Source organism: Ostrinia nubilalis, chromosome 20 (genome assembly GCF_963855985.1).
Source record: "Ostrinia nubilalis chromosome 20, ilOstNubi1.1, whole genome shotgun sequence".
Classification (NCBI taxonomy): domain Eukaryota; kingdom Metazoa; phylum Arthropoda; class Insecta; order Lepidoptera; family Crambidae; genus Ostrinia; species Ostrinia nubilalis.
Genome location: NC_087107.1, coordinates 13,084,347 through 13,100,752, shown reverse-complemented (window position 1 = coordinate 13,100,752; position 16,406 = coordinate 13,084,347). Strand labels below are relative to the sequence as shown.

The window sequence follows — 16,406 nt, the reverse complement described above, 5'->3', positions numbered from 1 at the left end:
TTTCAAAGGGAGAGTGAATAAGCACTTACAGGGCAATTATGTACCATCCTAGACTGCATCTCACTTAATACCAGGTGCGATTGCGATCAAATACCTGCCTTAATAAAATATTGACATATAGCTTTTTATAATTTTCAAATTAGTTTGAGATGCGACTCTTAACGCTAAAAATTAAATAACTATATAGCTTTTGCCCGTGGCTTCACCCGCGTGAAATTTAGTTTTTCACATATCGTCATAAATTATAGCCTATATGTTATTCTGGATTATAAACAATAATACTGTAAAGTTTCACCAAAATCCGTTCAGTAGTTTTTGCGTGAAAGAGTATCAAACATCCAGACATCCAAACTTTTGCATTTGTAATATTAGTAGGATTACGACGTCGTGACAGAGCATACAAATCTGAAGCACATTTCGCCCATTTGCGACGACACTGTGACATCTCGACATATACGATTTTTTGTTTTACCGAAATTCTGAACCGCGATCTTGCGTTCTTTTATCTCCAAAAACAGGGTATTTGTTACTCCAAAAACAACAATACTATGAGAGAAAGAGACAAAATATTACGTTATAGCGCTGGCTCGTTCGGCGATCTAGTTGGCTTCGACACTGTGACAGTTCAGTTGCCACCTGCGCTTTGAGATGTGAGGTGCTCTTCGTTTTTAAGAAAAACGTGACATCTAGAGGATACCGCGGTATTGATGACAAAGGTAAGTTTTTAAAATATTTTTATTTTATTCGACAATGTGGCACGTCATACTTATCACAGTGTTCTTCTAAAACAAAAAGCAAAGTAAAAGATAAATTATTTATATGTTACGTTATTCTTGTAAGAAAATCGAAGTATCATCGGGACATCTTAACTAGTAACGTTGTAGATGATGAAAATTTTTCCTATATTGGAAATATGTTGTAGGACATTTGTTGATGTTCTGTTATTGCAGAATACATGTTATTGAAATTGAATGGTATATCTACTTGTCACGTTGTATACGCTAAACAGTAATACTAAACTCCAGATATCATTACAGATGGGGACTAGCAATGCAAAAAAGCAAAGGTTAACATTTGTGGCGATGCACTGCCTGAAGGAATTCCACAACCTAATCCGACAACATGACTAACAGCGCTATGCGAGCGCTGTGAAAGTGTCTCTTTGAGCTATAATAACGTCGGAACTAATATGAGTAGATGTAGACTGATAAACATACATTCGTTTTGAAGAATAGTTCAAATACTAGAAATACAGTGCAAATAAAACATACTTATACGACTGTCTGTTTTTACAGACACAACAAGCAAAATATTTTATATTAACATACGATAGCCTTAGATTAGCTTAATCTGAGACGATAGCTAGCAAAATTATCTATTAGTAGAAGTATGCTAGAATAGCAATGCGTTGGATGACCCCAGATATTTATTTATTTATGTAATTATTCAATGTTACTTAGCTGTATTGGCTATGTTTTGCTTTCTGCAAAAAAAGTATTTTAATGTTTTAATATAATTACAGATAATCAGCAATTGGTGGAATTTTATCGCTTCTTGCCCAAATATACTTTGGCGGGCGCAACATTGTTTTGTATAATAACATTGCAATAGGTATAACTATTTCAGAAAAACTACGCCAGTAAAATGGTTACATTATTTATAAATAGTGGTTGTTATTTTTCACTATTAATACATTATTTAAATAACTTTTATAAATTTAATTTTAAATAAGTATAAAAAATTAAAACACCCTAAAAGGTACCAAAATGTCGCTTTTTTGCCATTTTATGCGCCGGAGACGGCGATTTTTGCTTTGATAATTTTAGGATTAAATTGTCATAACTAGTCAGTTAAAAAACATCTATTTACTAACCTAGTAGGTACCTACCTACAATTTTTTCTTCTGCATACATACATACTTAGTACAGTTTCTCTTACTGTGTTTTTTTTTAACTAGTAGTTTACGTGGTTTTACTTTTGAGAGTTTTTCGTTTATTTTGATAAGCATTCGTTTTTAGAATAAGAAAACTTAATGTGAGCTTAAATATTGTATGTATACAACTGTCTGTCTACTTAGATAATATTTTTATAAGTGCAATTTAACATGGCAAAGCGAAATATTCGCCTGTTCCAAAAATTACCTCATTTTTACTGATTGTAATGTTATTAAAATAAAATAAAAATTTTCAAGATCAACGTGTTATCTAAATAATGACTTATATAAATATATTTTTTTACATCATCTTCAACGTGACAACTGAACTTACCATCTTCAAAATATTATTTTTTTACTAGAACAACGTGATAAGTTGTCTCTTTTTTTTTTCAATCGCTTTAATTTCATCAATTTAGACGCAAAGTTATGTCTTACTATAAATATTTAAATTCATTAATAGTTAATCTTTAAACGTTTCATACACAATTAGGTAATCCTAACCTTCTTTTAAGAGTTATGGTCATTCAAAAGTTAAAAAGTCGATTTCTGTAAAACCACTGTTTTTGATATATCACAGTGTCGTCGCAAATGGACGATTTGACGTTTCTCTGTCGTTTGACGTCCCAAAACACCTTCCCGTGAAGCTCCCATACCTCAAGCACTGACTCAGTTAAGCGTTAGTCCTATAGTACGGACGACGGCATATCAAACTAAACACTGCGTTGCATCTTGTGTAGTTGTAATAGGTGCGATTTCGCAACAAAATTGTCTGATGTGCCGTCGACTGTATATTCATAGTTCCAACCATAAACTTAATATTCCTTCGGAATAGAGTGACAACCATGAGCTGTCAAAGGAAACCTATTTTAAGATGTCACTGGATGTCATCAGGATTATTTCACTGTTTTGTACATTATTCAATCATTAAACCAGTCACCACGTTTCTGAAGTACTATTTGTTGTAAACATCCAAGTCACTCACGTAAAATATGAAAAATCTCAGAGCGCAAATTTTCAGCGTGCCAATGAGTGCTAACGAACTGTCAAGTAATTGCAAAAAACATTCCTGTTACGTCGCATCACGTATCTCTTTTTATCACAGTGTTGCTGCTAGTGACATCTCGCTCGCTCAGTCCTTTGTTGCTCTATTCTGCTAGGTATATTAACTTTATGGTTCAAACACGAGAACAAACGTGTCGTTTTCAAATATGCCTTTGTCAAAAAGTGTCTTGTCATAGTGTTAACACCAACTTAATTGGTTGGTGACATCAAGCTTTTACGGTCATAAGTAGAAAAATATTTGAATGTTTTCGTAAGATGATGCTTGCCAGAAATCCTTGGGATAATGTTATGTAGCATTTATACAGTTCAGTTTCTTCGCTCATCCTTTTACATAGAAGAGAGTATATTACATATTTAAAATTTTAAGCAAATTATGTGGTGAAAATCTTCATGTAAGACGCTTTCAAGAGCGATATAATTTCGCATCTCATAATTGCTACTGTCAAGCTTGTTTGTATCGTTGGTGAAAAACATCATAATGTGCATACGGGATTGATCACACCTCTGTTACCCAACACTATACCTACTGTATAGCCATGTTTTACAGTTTGGCCTCTAATGAAACATAACCAGTGAAGGCTGAGGTCTTGAGGGATAGCTATCTCAATACGAATTCAATTAGAATATTATTGGAGAAGATTATAATACAAACATAGATTTCTACAAAAAAAAAAACAAAGCGGGAGACAGGTCTAGTGACTGAAAAGATATTAATTTAACCTTTTTAAGAAGGATTTATACTTACACGACGGAAAAATGTAATACGTTAATCTTTCATTTAGAGACATATTTTTTATTTGAAACAAATTAATTACATGAAGAGAAAAATAATAAGATATTGTATCACTCGACCTGACATTTTCTCGAACAAGTGCATCGGATCTAGAGCAATCCAAAGGCCGAGATGAGTCAGGGTGCATCGTCACAGCGGAATGCGGTGACGCGGGCGCGCCAAGGGCGAAGCCCTACGAGTTAATCCGTCAACAAACGTGCCCCGATACAAAGTGCGCCCCACATATTGACATGCACTCGGCTACAGTGACGTTTGCAAGGCGTTTGCTGTCGTCACCGCCTTGATTGGACATGAAATGCTCGATAATTTATTGCAAGAACATGATTTTTTTATGGACTGTGCACAAATTAAGCGCAGCAAGAGTTGAGGCAATCAACAAGGAAAGATGTGTGTCTATAATAATTGTGATAATGTTGAAGCTACGTTATCACTATATTACAATTAATTCTTAAACCCGATGATTAAGTCACGCCTAAACCTCCGAAATACCTTCGCCTACGATTGCAAGTATTGCAACAACGTAAAATATACAAAAAAAACATTACCACGTAAAATATACAAAAAAACATTACCTCCCCTTCTCAACTTGAGCAAAAATCTCGTATAATCGATTATTTCGTACCATACTCTAAAACATGTTGCCAAACGTGCTATTTGCTTATCCCAGACGTAGTTAACCGTACGTGTACACGTTTTTGCGAACGCGCGCTCTCCGAAATTAAGCCGGAGTCACATGCCCTAGCACTTTGTCCCATGTACTTAGTTTCTGGGTTAAAGTTTACTTATTTATTTAGGGACTAGCTTTTGCCCGCGGCTTCACCCGCGTTAAAAATTATAGCCTATATGTTAATCTGGGTTATAAACAATAATTATATGATCAAACGAACTTACCAAGTGAAGTTCGATCTGAATTATCCTGTTTTCGCCGAAGAGATTTATTTTACCGTGTAGTACCCCTGTACGACAAGCCAATCCGCACACAATATTCAGCGTAGTAGTAGTAAAAAACAAAAGAGCGGGCAACCCCACCCCTACCACGCTGTGGGCTCGGTGTCCGAGCGGTCTCATTATATTTAGAGAAGAGATGACATTGACGTTTACCTCCAGGGAAGAAGATATAGAAATCTTCGGGTTGGGAGGGACCTTAAATCTCTTCGGCGAAAACAGGATAATTCAGATCGAACTTCACTTGGTAAGTTCGTTTGATCATATAATTATCCTGTTTTCGCCTCCGAGATTTATTTTACCGTGTAGATGTTTAGAGCATGGATCAATGTCCATGTTAAATGGTTAAGAGAGTAAATGTCAATGTACTAAATACATAATAAAGCAATATTTTTGTATTATAATCGTATTGCATCACTTATTCATAACAATAACAAGTATCACGGTCTCAACAAGATTTTGTTCATTATAGAGTATTATTTATACATTTATTTGTACTTCTATTAACTGTTAAGTACGACTACTGATTGTAAAAAGTTGCCAAGACAGTTGACAGAGCATCCTGTCTATCCAGCACACTGGCTAATTGTGTCAACGTTGACAGCGGCGCAAACCGCAGGCAATACTGCCGCGTGTCGCGTGCTGTGTGGGCCGAACACCCTCGTGTCGACACTCCTTTCCTATATTTATCCAGTTTCATCTCAGAACTGAGCTTGACGACGGTAGTGGTTAACACCGAATCGATCACAGTGACTGCAAGGCTAACACTCTGATTGTTGTAAAACATAAGCTCACTTGCATTTTAATTAAATAAATAAATAATGTGGTTAATTAAAACTTATTAATTTATTTGGATACAGTTTGACCAGTATTCCAAAACAGTATTAATTTGGATTCCAAGTAACACTGTTGCGAGGAAAAAGTTTGGTTTCTATTTAATAGCACCTTTTAAAAGCAATCTTTTGATTCTTGAAACCTGACCTATAAATTATAATATTTATTTAAATAATTATATATTTCAATAAATTATAATTATGATTTCACTAACGATATTGCTAAGCGGTGGTTATTTAATGTTATTATAGGATGCACCCGACTTTAGAATATGCTAAGAAAATAGAGTAAGGTAGGTACAATGATGTAATTGAGCATTGTAAAAATATTTATTTGTCAGTCATTTAGTGTAGTGGTTTCAAAACGGACTACTATGCCGAGAGGTCCCGGGTTCGATCCCCGGCCGGGCAGAAATTGAATTGATACATTTTAATTTCTGTGATGGGTCTAGGTGTTACTATGTATAATATGTACTTATGTATATAAAAACGGTATTTAAGTATGTTTATATCCGTTGTCTAGGACCCATAGCTTTGCTCAGTTTGGGACTAGGAGCGTAGTGTAAAATGTCGAAGGAAGGATATTTATTTATTATTTGCGGAGTGTATAGCGGAGTCTGGTACGTTTTGTTTGATCCACGACTGCCAAATACAAAACTTACTGCCAAGGAAAGGTAAGCTTAAATGGGCAATATGGTACTACTGATCTACCTGTTGCCCCAGCATTCTATTTTTTTTTTTTTTTTTTTTAGTGAAAAAACGTATTAACGTCTAAAAAAAAATAGTCGCTATTCTAAGGCGAATTAATTGGAATTAATTCATGTTAATCGTGTAGAAATCTCTACGCCAGACGATAAAATATGAATTATGACTAAATATCAAACAAAGTTCAAGAAACAAAAAATAGGTTTATGTCATGTACAGAAACCAAAGCGTCTAACATTTTCTGAGACAATATTAAACCAAGCTCCTACTCCGTGTCTTTATTCAGACACCTTGATTCAGTCAGCTTCAGTATTATGACTGTGATGATTGAATTTTTATAATCATGCTAAGAAAAAATAACAAAATACTAATTCTCAATTTATACTTCATAGAAAGGGAAGAAAGACTCATTCATTATTATGAGTTTGTGGCAGCGTTATCAATTCGTAAAATAATATCGCATTATTTTTTGGTATTATTAAAAAATTTCCTTAATCTAAACTAAAGGTTACAAGTAGTGGTAGTACTGGTAGGTACCTACATAATACATAGTTTATTTTATGTGGTTGATTCGTTCTTTGACTGACCAAAGTCCACTAGTCCGGTTGTTATTACAAGCGGCCCGATTTATTTTTTGATGCGTCAATAATTTTCTATTACATTGATTACAATGTAATTATTATTGTGTTATATTTATAAAGGCATAGTTATTATCGCTTTAACGCATAATAAGATACTTTGCTTGTCTAAAAGATTTAGCAAGATAAGAAATGATTCAATGTATTTCATGATGTCGCATCTCTTCTTATGAGAATTCTAACGTTATACATAAATAATTTATACGAACCAATTGTAAAACAGTACATGGAGTTAAAACTGACCTTTTTTTTTTTTTAGTAAATAAATAATAATAATGATGATGAAGCCTTACTTTGTAAGACTATCAATAGTATTATTAGCATTAATCATACATTGATTAGTAGGTACAAACCTACATAATAATGTTTTTCCAATACAAGAAAAAATGACGTCATCTTATGTACCGATACCGATACAGTTTAAGAAAGCTCTTAGATTTTATCTATTATTTATAGATACAAGCTGGTGAGACGTCATGAATAAAAAAATAAACTTTGTAAAAATATCAGGGCTAAAGAAAGGCCGCAAAGAGACAAACAAAAATGTTGCCTGTTTGTTCAGATACAAAACAAGCATCCGTTAAAATAAGACCATAATTCTATTTGCTTTTCAGTGGCTATCGTGTTTATGTAATAAACATATTATATTAGTAATAAGTTTCTTTAAACCATAAATGAATCTTTTGTTAATAGTTTAATTGCGGTTAAAATATCATACCTTTTGAAGTGCTTAAACCACATAAACTTTGTTTAGCATCTTATATAAACGCTATCTAAGTCCACCATCTAGGAACATTTTTTTTTTTTTTTTTTAACAAGTGGGTAATCTCAGAATGTACTCGTGTCAACGGATGCGATTAAGAATATTCTTAATATGAACGTCTCTGCGCCGACGTGTATAATTATTTGTTATGTATAATTAAGGCCGGGTAGCAGAGAAAATGGCGAAAATGAGGTTTTCATTTTTCATTTTTGAGGTACTAAACAGTAAAATTAAAGGCTAAGATTTTTATTGGGCATAGTTGAGGATATTTTCTAGGGCTATTAACGGATGGAAACACGATTTGATGAAGTTGACTCGATAGAATAAATTCCCAAAGTTACCTCTATTCGTTTTCTATTTATGGTTTTATTTTTAAAATAAGCGATTTGAGATTCTAAATCTTTTACTAAACTAAAGTTCAGAAATAACTTGAGGGCTTTTAACGGATGAAATTTTTATATTGCGTCTTATTTAGTTACTATGTTAAAAAATGTGGAAAAAATCGTCCATGACGGCTTGGACAATCTCAATCAGTCGCGCGGTGGCGCTTACGGAGGACGGACGCGTGCCAGTTTTTTGGCCGTGACAGTTCGCGATTTGTCAATATTTTTGACAATGATGACTTTGATGAGTCACAGTATAATAATATCAGTGTTACTGGAGAAAGCTTAAATTTTTGATAATTAAGAATTATCAATTTTGTCTACCTATTGAAATTTAAATCGTTCGCATCCTTTTAAACGAAGACTCTACTCATAATACATAGTACATTCCTCAAATATGAGACAAAACCAATGAGTTAAAATTACATTTTAATAGTACCTACATACAATCGTCTTACACTCTTTAGAAGAGCACACTGACACAAATAAATAATAAAAAATACTGTCTAAGGTCTGTAATAAAAGTCTAAGCTGCAAGACAGAAGAATCTTTTAGCCAAAAACATGGCAGATGCAGCATATATCAACGGATTTAAGACAGGGAACCGCGTATTCGGCCACGAAAGTAAGACTGTTAAAATAAATTAGATTTCTTGAAATCTCTCTTTTGCGCAAAGCCACATCATTTATATTTACTGTGGTTATAAAGGTGTACCAAGGGTACATGCTACACCTTTTTATTCGATTGTAAGAGTACTGGTTTACTCAAAAATCCGTTTTATCTGATTTTCGAAATCTTTTAATTACACTGGTGTTTATCATTCAAATCAATGACTAATGTTTGAACTAATTTGGACATATCAAGGTCTATCATTGGTATTTTTTTCAAACTTCTGCGTTGAGCCATTTACGAGATCTGGGACATCACAAAACATTACCCCAGCAAAATTCTAAATAACTTGAGAACCGGAACACGAATAAATTTTCCTATTCGTGGACAAATTACTACGCAACAAGAGCTATCTATCCATGTATTTGGTTCCGGAATAGAACGACTTTCAAAAAAAAAATTTGCCAGGGTAATGTTTGAAACGTTACCCCAGCAAAATCTGTTTTTTCCTAATAACTTTAAAACTATAATTTGAACGAATTTTGCTATTAGTGGACAAATTTCTGCTCACGATGGACTAATTATCTGCTATAATCTCGACTCTCTAAAGCACAATATTTATAAAAATTTTGCTGCGGTAATGCACTCCAGGTAACCGTGTGTGATGCTCATTGCTCATAGTGATTTTCGATACAGAGCCCCGTACATACGTTATACATAAATTATGGAAAGAAAACACCCAGACCAATACAAACAAATATGTATGCAATTTTAGTATGATATTTTTATTTATTAATAAACAAAAAGACTGAACAAAATTGATGCGTGTACTGATTAATGTAATTAACCTCATTCAAAGTTTCGTGAATTAATTTATTATCCAAGCTCTAAATAATCGCCACTACGAGTAACTGATCATAAAATGTTTTTCCAATCGCTCAAGCTCCCGAGGATCTACCGATAGGTCGGGTGACGTAATCTTGAAATTCTTTTAGCCGGCGCGGAACTCCCGGAAGGTCGGTGACGCCACGCCTCTTTGAACCGTGTTTACTTTGGCAGTTATATTCTATATTTATTCGATTCTAAAATATATTCCCAAAAATTTTGAAAGTTGTTTTAATTTGTATCACTTGGATATGATTTGTATTAGAAAGTGTTGTGAGTGTGACGCTTGAACGGAAGGAAGTCAACCTAACCTAACCAACTGCGTATTTCTAAACTGCGTATTTCTATACTGTGTAGCCGCGAGAGCTCTTTGGCGCGCTGTCTTCGGCGAAGTATTGCGCGCGCAGATTTTGACAGCGCGAAATACCTACTTTAGCAGAAATACCAAGCCTTAATTATGTTTACTCGCATGGTTATGATGATTATGAAAAAATTCATCTGGGTTCGAATCGGGAATCGAATAGGTATCTCGGTACAATAAATTCTGTAACCGGATATTAGGTACATTGCATTCAAAATAACAATATTTTAAGCGGCCAGCACATACCTGTACATAGATGGCGCGTCGTCTAGGGACGCGGGTTACCTTGGTGTTCTGGTCGATCTTTAATGGCGCTTCCCGCGTTGCGCTGGCAGCGCTGGGCATGCGGCGGCGGCGGCGCGGCGCTGCGGCGTAAATAACGGCGCCTGCGCTTGTGGAAGGTGGCGTGGTTGCGCCGCGGGCGGGTGATAGGTCTTAGCCCATCATACCATACAGCAGGGCGTAGCTTGTCGGTACGGCCTCTGTATAAAGCCTCGATTCACACAGTTATGCGAACGGCTAAAGCTTAAATTATATATTCAGTGCAGCAGCCTGGATTAGTTGTCATATCAACTAAATACCTCTTTTCCCGTTTTAGAGGATTATAATGAGTTATAGTTGTCGACCGTTGATGTAATTGGTCGACCGACCGGAAATGTAGAAAGATCTTTGTAAGTTTCCAACAAAAAAAATGTGAGACTGATAAGTACTCACAATCACAATGTCAGTTAATATGAGTCGTTGCATAGAAAAAAACGACATATTGTCATACTTCATATATAAAGTAGGCATTTATTTCCACTTCGACTCGGTTCGGTCAACAAACCGGCCTAAGGTTTATTTAGGATCTTTTATTCTGACCTTATAATAGCAAGTAATGAATCTACATAAATGCACTTTGAATTTTGATCTGATACTTATTTCTTTCTTACTAGCCTTTGTATTTAGACCAATATCGATTGGTGTAATGTATAAAAATACAAAACAACAAAATTATTCAGTTACCCTTTGTAGCATTGAACAATGGTGTATGGCCACAGGGTCATCGGTCGTTATAAAAGCAGGCGGAGGCTCGACTGGGGCGAGTGCGTCCGCGGCGCCGGGTCATCAGGCTCCAAGACGGTTGATGGTTCATAAGGTGTAAGGCCAAGAAGGCAAGCTCTTAATGTGGGTAGTTTCGTACAAACGCAACATTTTTATGTATGAGCTCATTATGTTCTGTTTTTACGGCTTTTAAAAATGGCCGAAATGAAGATACTTAACTCGTAAAAGTGAATAATATTACAATACCTGGCTATCTCGGTAGTTAACATCTCGTTTTTACTCGCTAGAGCAAAAAACGGCTACTGGTTAAAAAATAACCGAACATAAAGTGGCTGCTGGTTAATATCTCGTATTAACGCTACTGGTTAAAAAATGACCCGCAAAAATGACCGAATATAAAGTGGTTGCTGGTTAATATCTCGTATTAACTCGCTAGAGCAGAAAATGGCTACTGGGTAACATCTCGCATTACCTCGGAGAAAAAAATGGCTACTGGGTAACATCTCGCATTACCTCGGAGCAAAAGAATGGCTACTGGGTAACATCTCGCATTACCTCGGAGCAAAAAATGGCTACTGGTTAACATCGCGCGTTAACTTGGAGCTAAAAATGGGTCAAAGTTACGCGTCGTGTCACAACGCTTATAATAAAAATGTACGAGCACTTGCACAAAATAGTTGTTACAACCAACCTTGTGTTGGGTCTAATTCTCGTCACTACACTGCACAACTTAAAATAATTACGTTTTTTGTCGGTAAAAACGTCCTGGTGACGTCACTTAAGCATTTTTCTTATACTGCGTGCGGTCGTTGCGCGTGCGCACAAAGGAATGAGACCGCTCGGACACCGAGCCCACAGCGTGGTAGGGGTGGGGTTGCCCGCTCTTTTGTTTTTTACTACTACTACGCTGAATATTGTGTGCGGATTGGCTTGTCGTACAGGGGTACTACACGGTAAAATAAATCTCGGAGGCGAAAACAGGATAATACTGTAAAGTTTTATCAAAATCTGTTCAGTAGCTTTTGCGTGAAAGAGTAACAAACATCCAGACATCCACACTTTCGCATTTATAATATTAGTAGGAAGTAGGCTAGTACACAGCACAATATCAGTTGAGGTTTACTACATAGGAACATTACCAATTTCTATATACCTACTCGTTTCATTATACCTAAGTAACAATACTATAAGGATTTCATTACTGAAGGGAAGGTAGAACATTATGTTCACCATATTTAGTTACAAAATATGTTCAAACTCCTTGTAAAGACACACCAACCTTTCCTTTTATGAAATGAAGTTCAGAACATCTAGGCTTTCAATTGATACCAATATTGGTGAGAAGTGGAGATGCATGCGCTTGAAAGTGTTTGTGGCGATTTTTTTGACGCCGAATGTATTAGAACAAAATAAATATGAGAACAAAATCACAGTAAAATATAAAGAAATCGAAGCTGATCATTTCCCTATCCCTCTTCATTTGTGTTCACACTAAACGGTCTATCGTCTAGCATTACATAACAGCAATCCAAGACGTCTCGTGCCAAACCGTGTGTCAACAAAACTTACACCACGCGGCTCGACGCGTGCTCGCTAATCCCACACATTGGGCTTCCTGTACGACTGTGGGGAAATATTTGTTAATTGTGGGCTTGGTGCTTAAGCTGATTGGGCAGGCTTAATGATAATTTTCATTTAATCTTTAATACCTCCGTCGATAGAGTACGATTCTCGAAGTATAGTTCGCTTCATCCACGAAGACGCGCCCCAGTAATTTTTGGTCCGAGCAATCCGAGCGTCATTATCGTAGTGTGCGTGTGCACTCATGGATGATTTAGCGTGTACCGATAACACTCAAACATTAACGGAAGAATGGTGGGGCGGGTCTTCGTGGATGAAACGATCTAATTAATGCTTGGTTTCTAGGCGGGGTATTATCAGCAAAATTAAGAACGTGGCTGAACGACTGACTACGATAACACAGCTACAGTATTCGTAGTGCTTTGCTACGTTTCTTGTACTGTAGTGCTACGATATACTACACGACTACGGCGGTAGTGCTACGACTATGTCACTCGTAGTAGGTTGCTACGGCTACTACAATTTCTAATACTACGGTGTGCAATATGCATCGCATACAAATATTAATTTTATTACACTCTGATGATTATGGGCTCTTTCTTTGACATCCCGTTTTTTGCAGAATCCCGTTTAGTAGATTATGTGTTTAATACTAAACATTCACATGAACATCCCGTTTGTAATAGTGCGCCGCAAAAAACAGATCCTATCGAATTTGCTATTCGGTTTTGTCATTCTAATGAACCAGTAAAAAAACAAGAACCAGTTGAATAATTGTGTATTGTTTAATAGACTTTAATTAAATAAATTGCAAACTCCAGTACCTAACTGCGAAAATCCGTACCTGCAAGAAACGGGATACTGCCGTGTGATGTGAACACACAAGTCCAGTCTTTCGTTAAGGATCCTGCATCCGATTGTCTGCCCTACACTAGTTTATTTTAATCTTACAATTTATTTAACTGACATTATGATTTTGACATTTAATTTGCTCATTATTACTTTTCTTTTAACATAATTTATAATCACGCTTTAACATTTGTATGCCGACAAGGTTGATCACGGCTTGAACACATCTTTTTTTCATCATACTCCTTACCTGTGTTTCACAAATAAATTATTTGAATTTGCAATGCAGGAGCATTATTGGGTCTCGCAAAACTTGATTGCCCTTGGCAACGGCCCTTACCATCAAAACTGGCAATTTGAGTCAGCCCGCCTTGTTAGTGGGTTTGACAGAGCGGTGTAAACCGTTCGGTTTATGGCGCGCTTGACCTTTCGCTCAGGGATGTCTAAGAGTACTCTGCAAGACCGTCTGAATTACTCCAATATGGCTGCCTTTTCACTCGTCCTACGATGATTTCGATGTAGGACTCTTTATGTGGTAACTAGCTTCCCGCCCGTGGCTTCGCCCGCGTGAAATTTTGTTTGTCACAGAAAAACTACAATATCGCGCGCGTCTCTGTTTCAAAAATCGGGATAAAAACTATCCTATGTCCTTTCCCGGGACTCAAACTATCTCTATGCCAATTTTCATCAAAATAGGTTCAGTGATGTAGGCGTGAAAGCGACACAGACAGACAGACAGAGTTACTTTCGCCCTTTTTAAATATTAGTAGGGATAAATACTGTACTAGTTAGTACTGTTTTGACGAGAAAGGAGACATGAATGGAGATATTAAAAATTTTTTTTTTAATATCTCCATTCATGTCTCCTCTTTGGCAAACACACGAGGTGGCATAGTTGAAATTCGGAAAAGCACATCGAAATCTTTCTGACGTTTTAACAGCAATGCTATTTTATAAATATCTGACTTTATCTCATGTGTTACAGTTAATTTATTCAAATAAGAAATACAACACGCAGCTTCGTAGGTCGTTTGCGATAACAACGGACCGACAGCAAAACAAGAAAATTTATATTCCCTAAAGTTCAAATAAAATATTTCAATTTGTGAAAAAACTCAATATAGGAAAGATCTCCAATAATTATGGAAATTATTTTGAAATTGTGTTGTTTTTGGTTTTGAACAAGATCGGTCAGCAATATGTAGTTGTTAGATTTCATCACCATCATCATTTCAGCCACAGGACGTCCACTGCTGAACTTATGGCTCCCTCAATAATTTCCACATCGCCCGGTTGGTAGCGGCCTGTTGGTAGTTGTTGCCTTTAGACACCTTGTTATCAATAACTCTCATTATTATCCTGAAGCAGTGGTAGGGTTAATACTGGGACGTGTAAAAGTAATTTTTAAAAGCCTATTTGCATAAATAAATGCGTTGTATTATGACTTATCGCTCTCTAAAATACATAGCGTTTTTTTTTTTACTTTGAATATACATAGCTGTTTTGTTATCGTTACAGCGGAAGAAAAGCCGCAGTGTGGAGGCGATTATACGTTTACACGCTCCGCCCCGCGAAACTAATACCACATTAGTACTACGATTGTTTTATTTATGGGGAGTGTTGTAGGGCCCATAGCTTAGGCTGGGTTGCACCATCTTACTTTAACTTTAACAAAAGTCAAACATCTGTCACACTCCATATAAAAACACCGGTCATCGTTATAGTTACGGTTAAGGTGGTGCAACTTAAGCCTTAAACTGTCACAATTTGCTTTAATCCTCCAAATCCAAACTCCTTTTTAAATTATACCTTATTTATGTGTATGACAAAGTTTTTAGCGTGTGTCAAGTAGCAAACTTAGCGTTAGCTTGTACTTTTCCATACATAATATACTGGAGTATAATATGTATTAGCAGTGTTACATTCGAATCTTTAAATTCATAAACAGTTAAGTAATAAGTATTTGTGTTTGCTTAAAAGCAACAAATTTTCAGTGTTCGTATTCTGAAATAACACTTTCTTTACTTAAGAATTAATTAATGCCAGTTTGCAGCAGAAATCCAACTAATCGCAATCAGAACTCGAGATTTGAGTGCTTTGAAGCCTAATTCTTTAGTTTTTTTTTGTAAATGTAAGTACTTATGTACGGTATATCTCTTACATCCATAATCATGTTATTATAACATACTTTTCTATTTTATGGCTCGCTCGTGATAACAATCTTGACGTAGGGGTGTAGATGTGAATTTATAGCATTAAGGCAATAAAACCCACCTCATAATATTAATAAAACCCCCGATTGCGTCATTATGACGTCTTGGAACACGCAGGTTGCCATAGATTTACTTATGACGTAAGAAATGTGGCTTGCGACGTGGTCATTATAGTTTAACATAGTGCAGTCACTTTGATTGAGCTCACAAAATAAAATTGAAGCAACGTATTACTCGTACTAATGAACTTTGAACTTCTTTTCGTAAAGGTTACTAAACCTTTGTTGGTCACCTGTCATCCGCTTTGCAACGGAGGGAAGTCGAACCTTAACTTCGAACTCCTCCTATGTTCTTCTGATTAATTTCGCTGCGGGTCCTATGACAGTTTAACTTTCCCCCGGGACAAACTTGACCTTCACTGGTTGGGTTATTGGCGGTCAAGCTGTAGATCCTGGCTACACAGGAGTTGCAGTGGTGGGAAATAGAGGTGGGAATAGTCCCGTTACCAATAAACTTGGCTATAAAGCAAAGGTATATTGATAACTGATTGAATTTTTATTACAAGCCTTTTAAAATAGAAATTGAACTATTTTTTTAAAGTTACCTGACTGAACCAATAGTTAGTATAACATGGTGATCTATCAGTGTAGTGTAGCTAGGTATAAGAATAATTCTATGAAAGTAATCATAATTATGAAGAAGCTAGGTAAGGTTTTGTGTGTACAAACATTTCATAAGTCGCAAAGGTTGTTATACGTCTGCTCATAGTACCTATTGCTATGGGTATACAGTCGAAGTATATAGCA

At 36.0% G+C, this 16,406-nt stretch overlaps 1 protein-coding gene across 4 annotated transcripts in view; it reads left to right on the top strand.

Annotated features, from left to right (window-relative positions):
- Positions 1-16,406, top strand: part of LOC135081670 (ubiquitin carboxyl-terminal hydrolase 8) — a 49,674-nt gene that overhangs the window by 17,114 nt on the left and 16,154 nt on the right. The window lies entirely within an intron of this gene.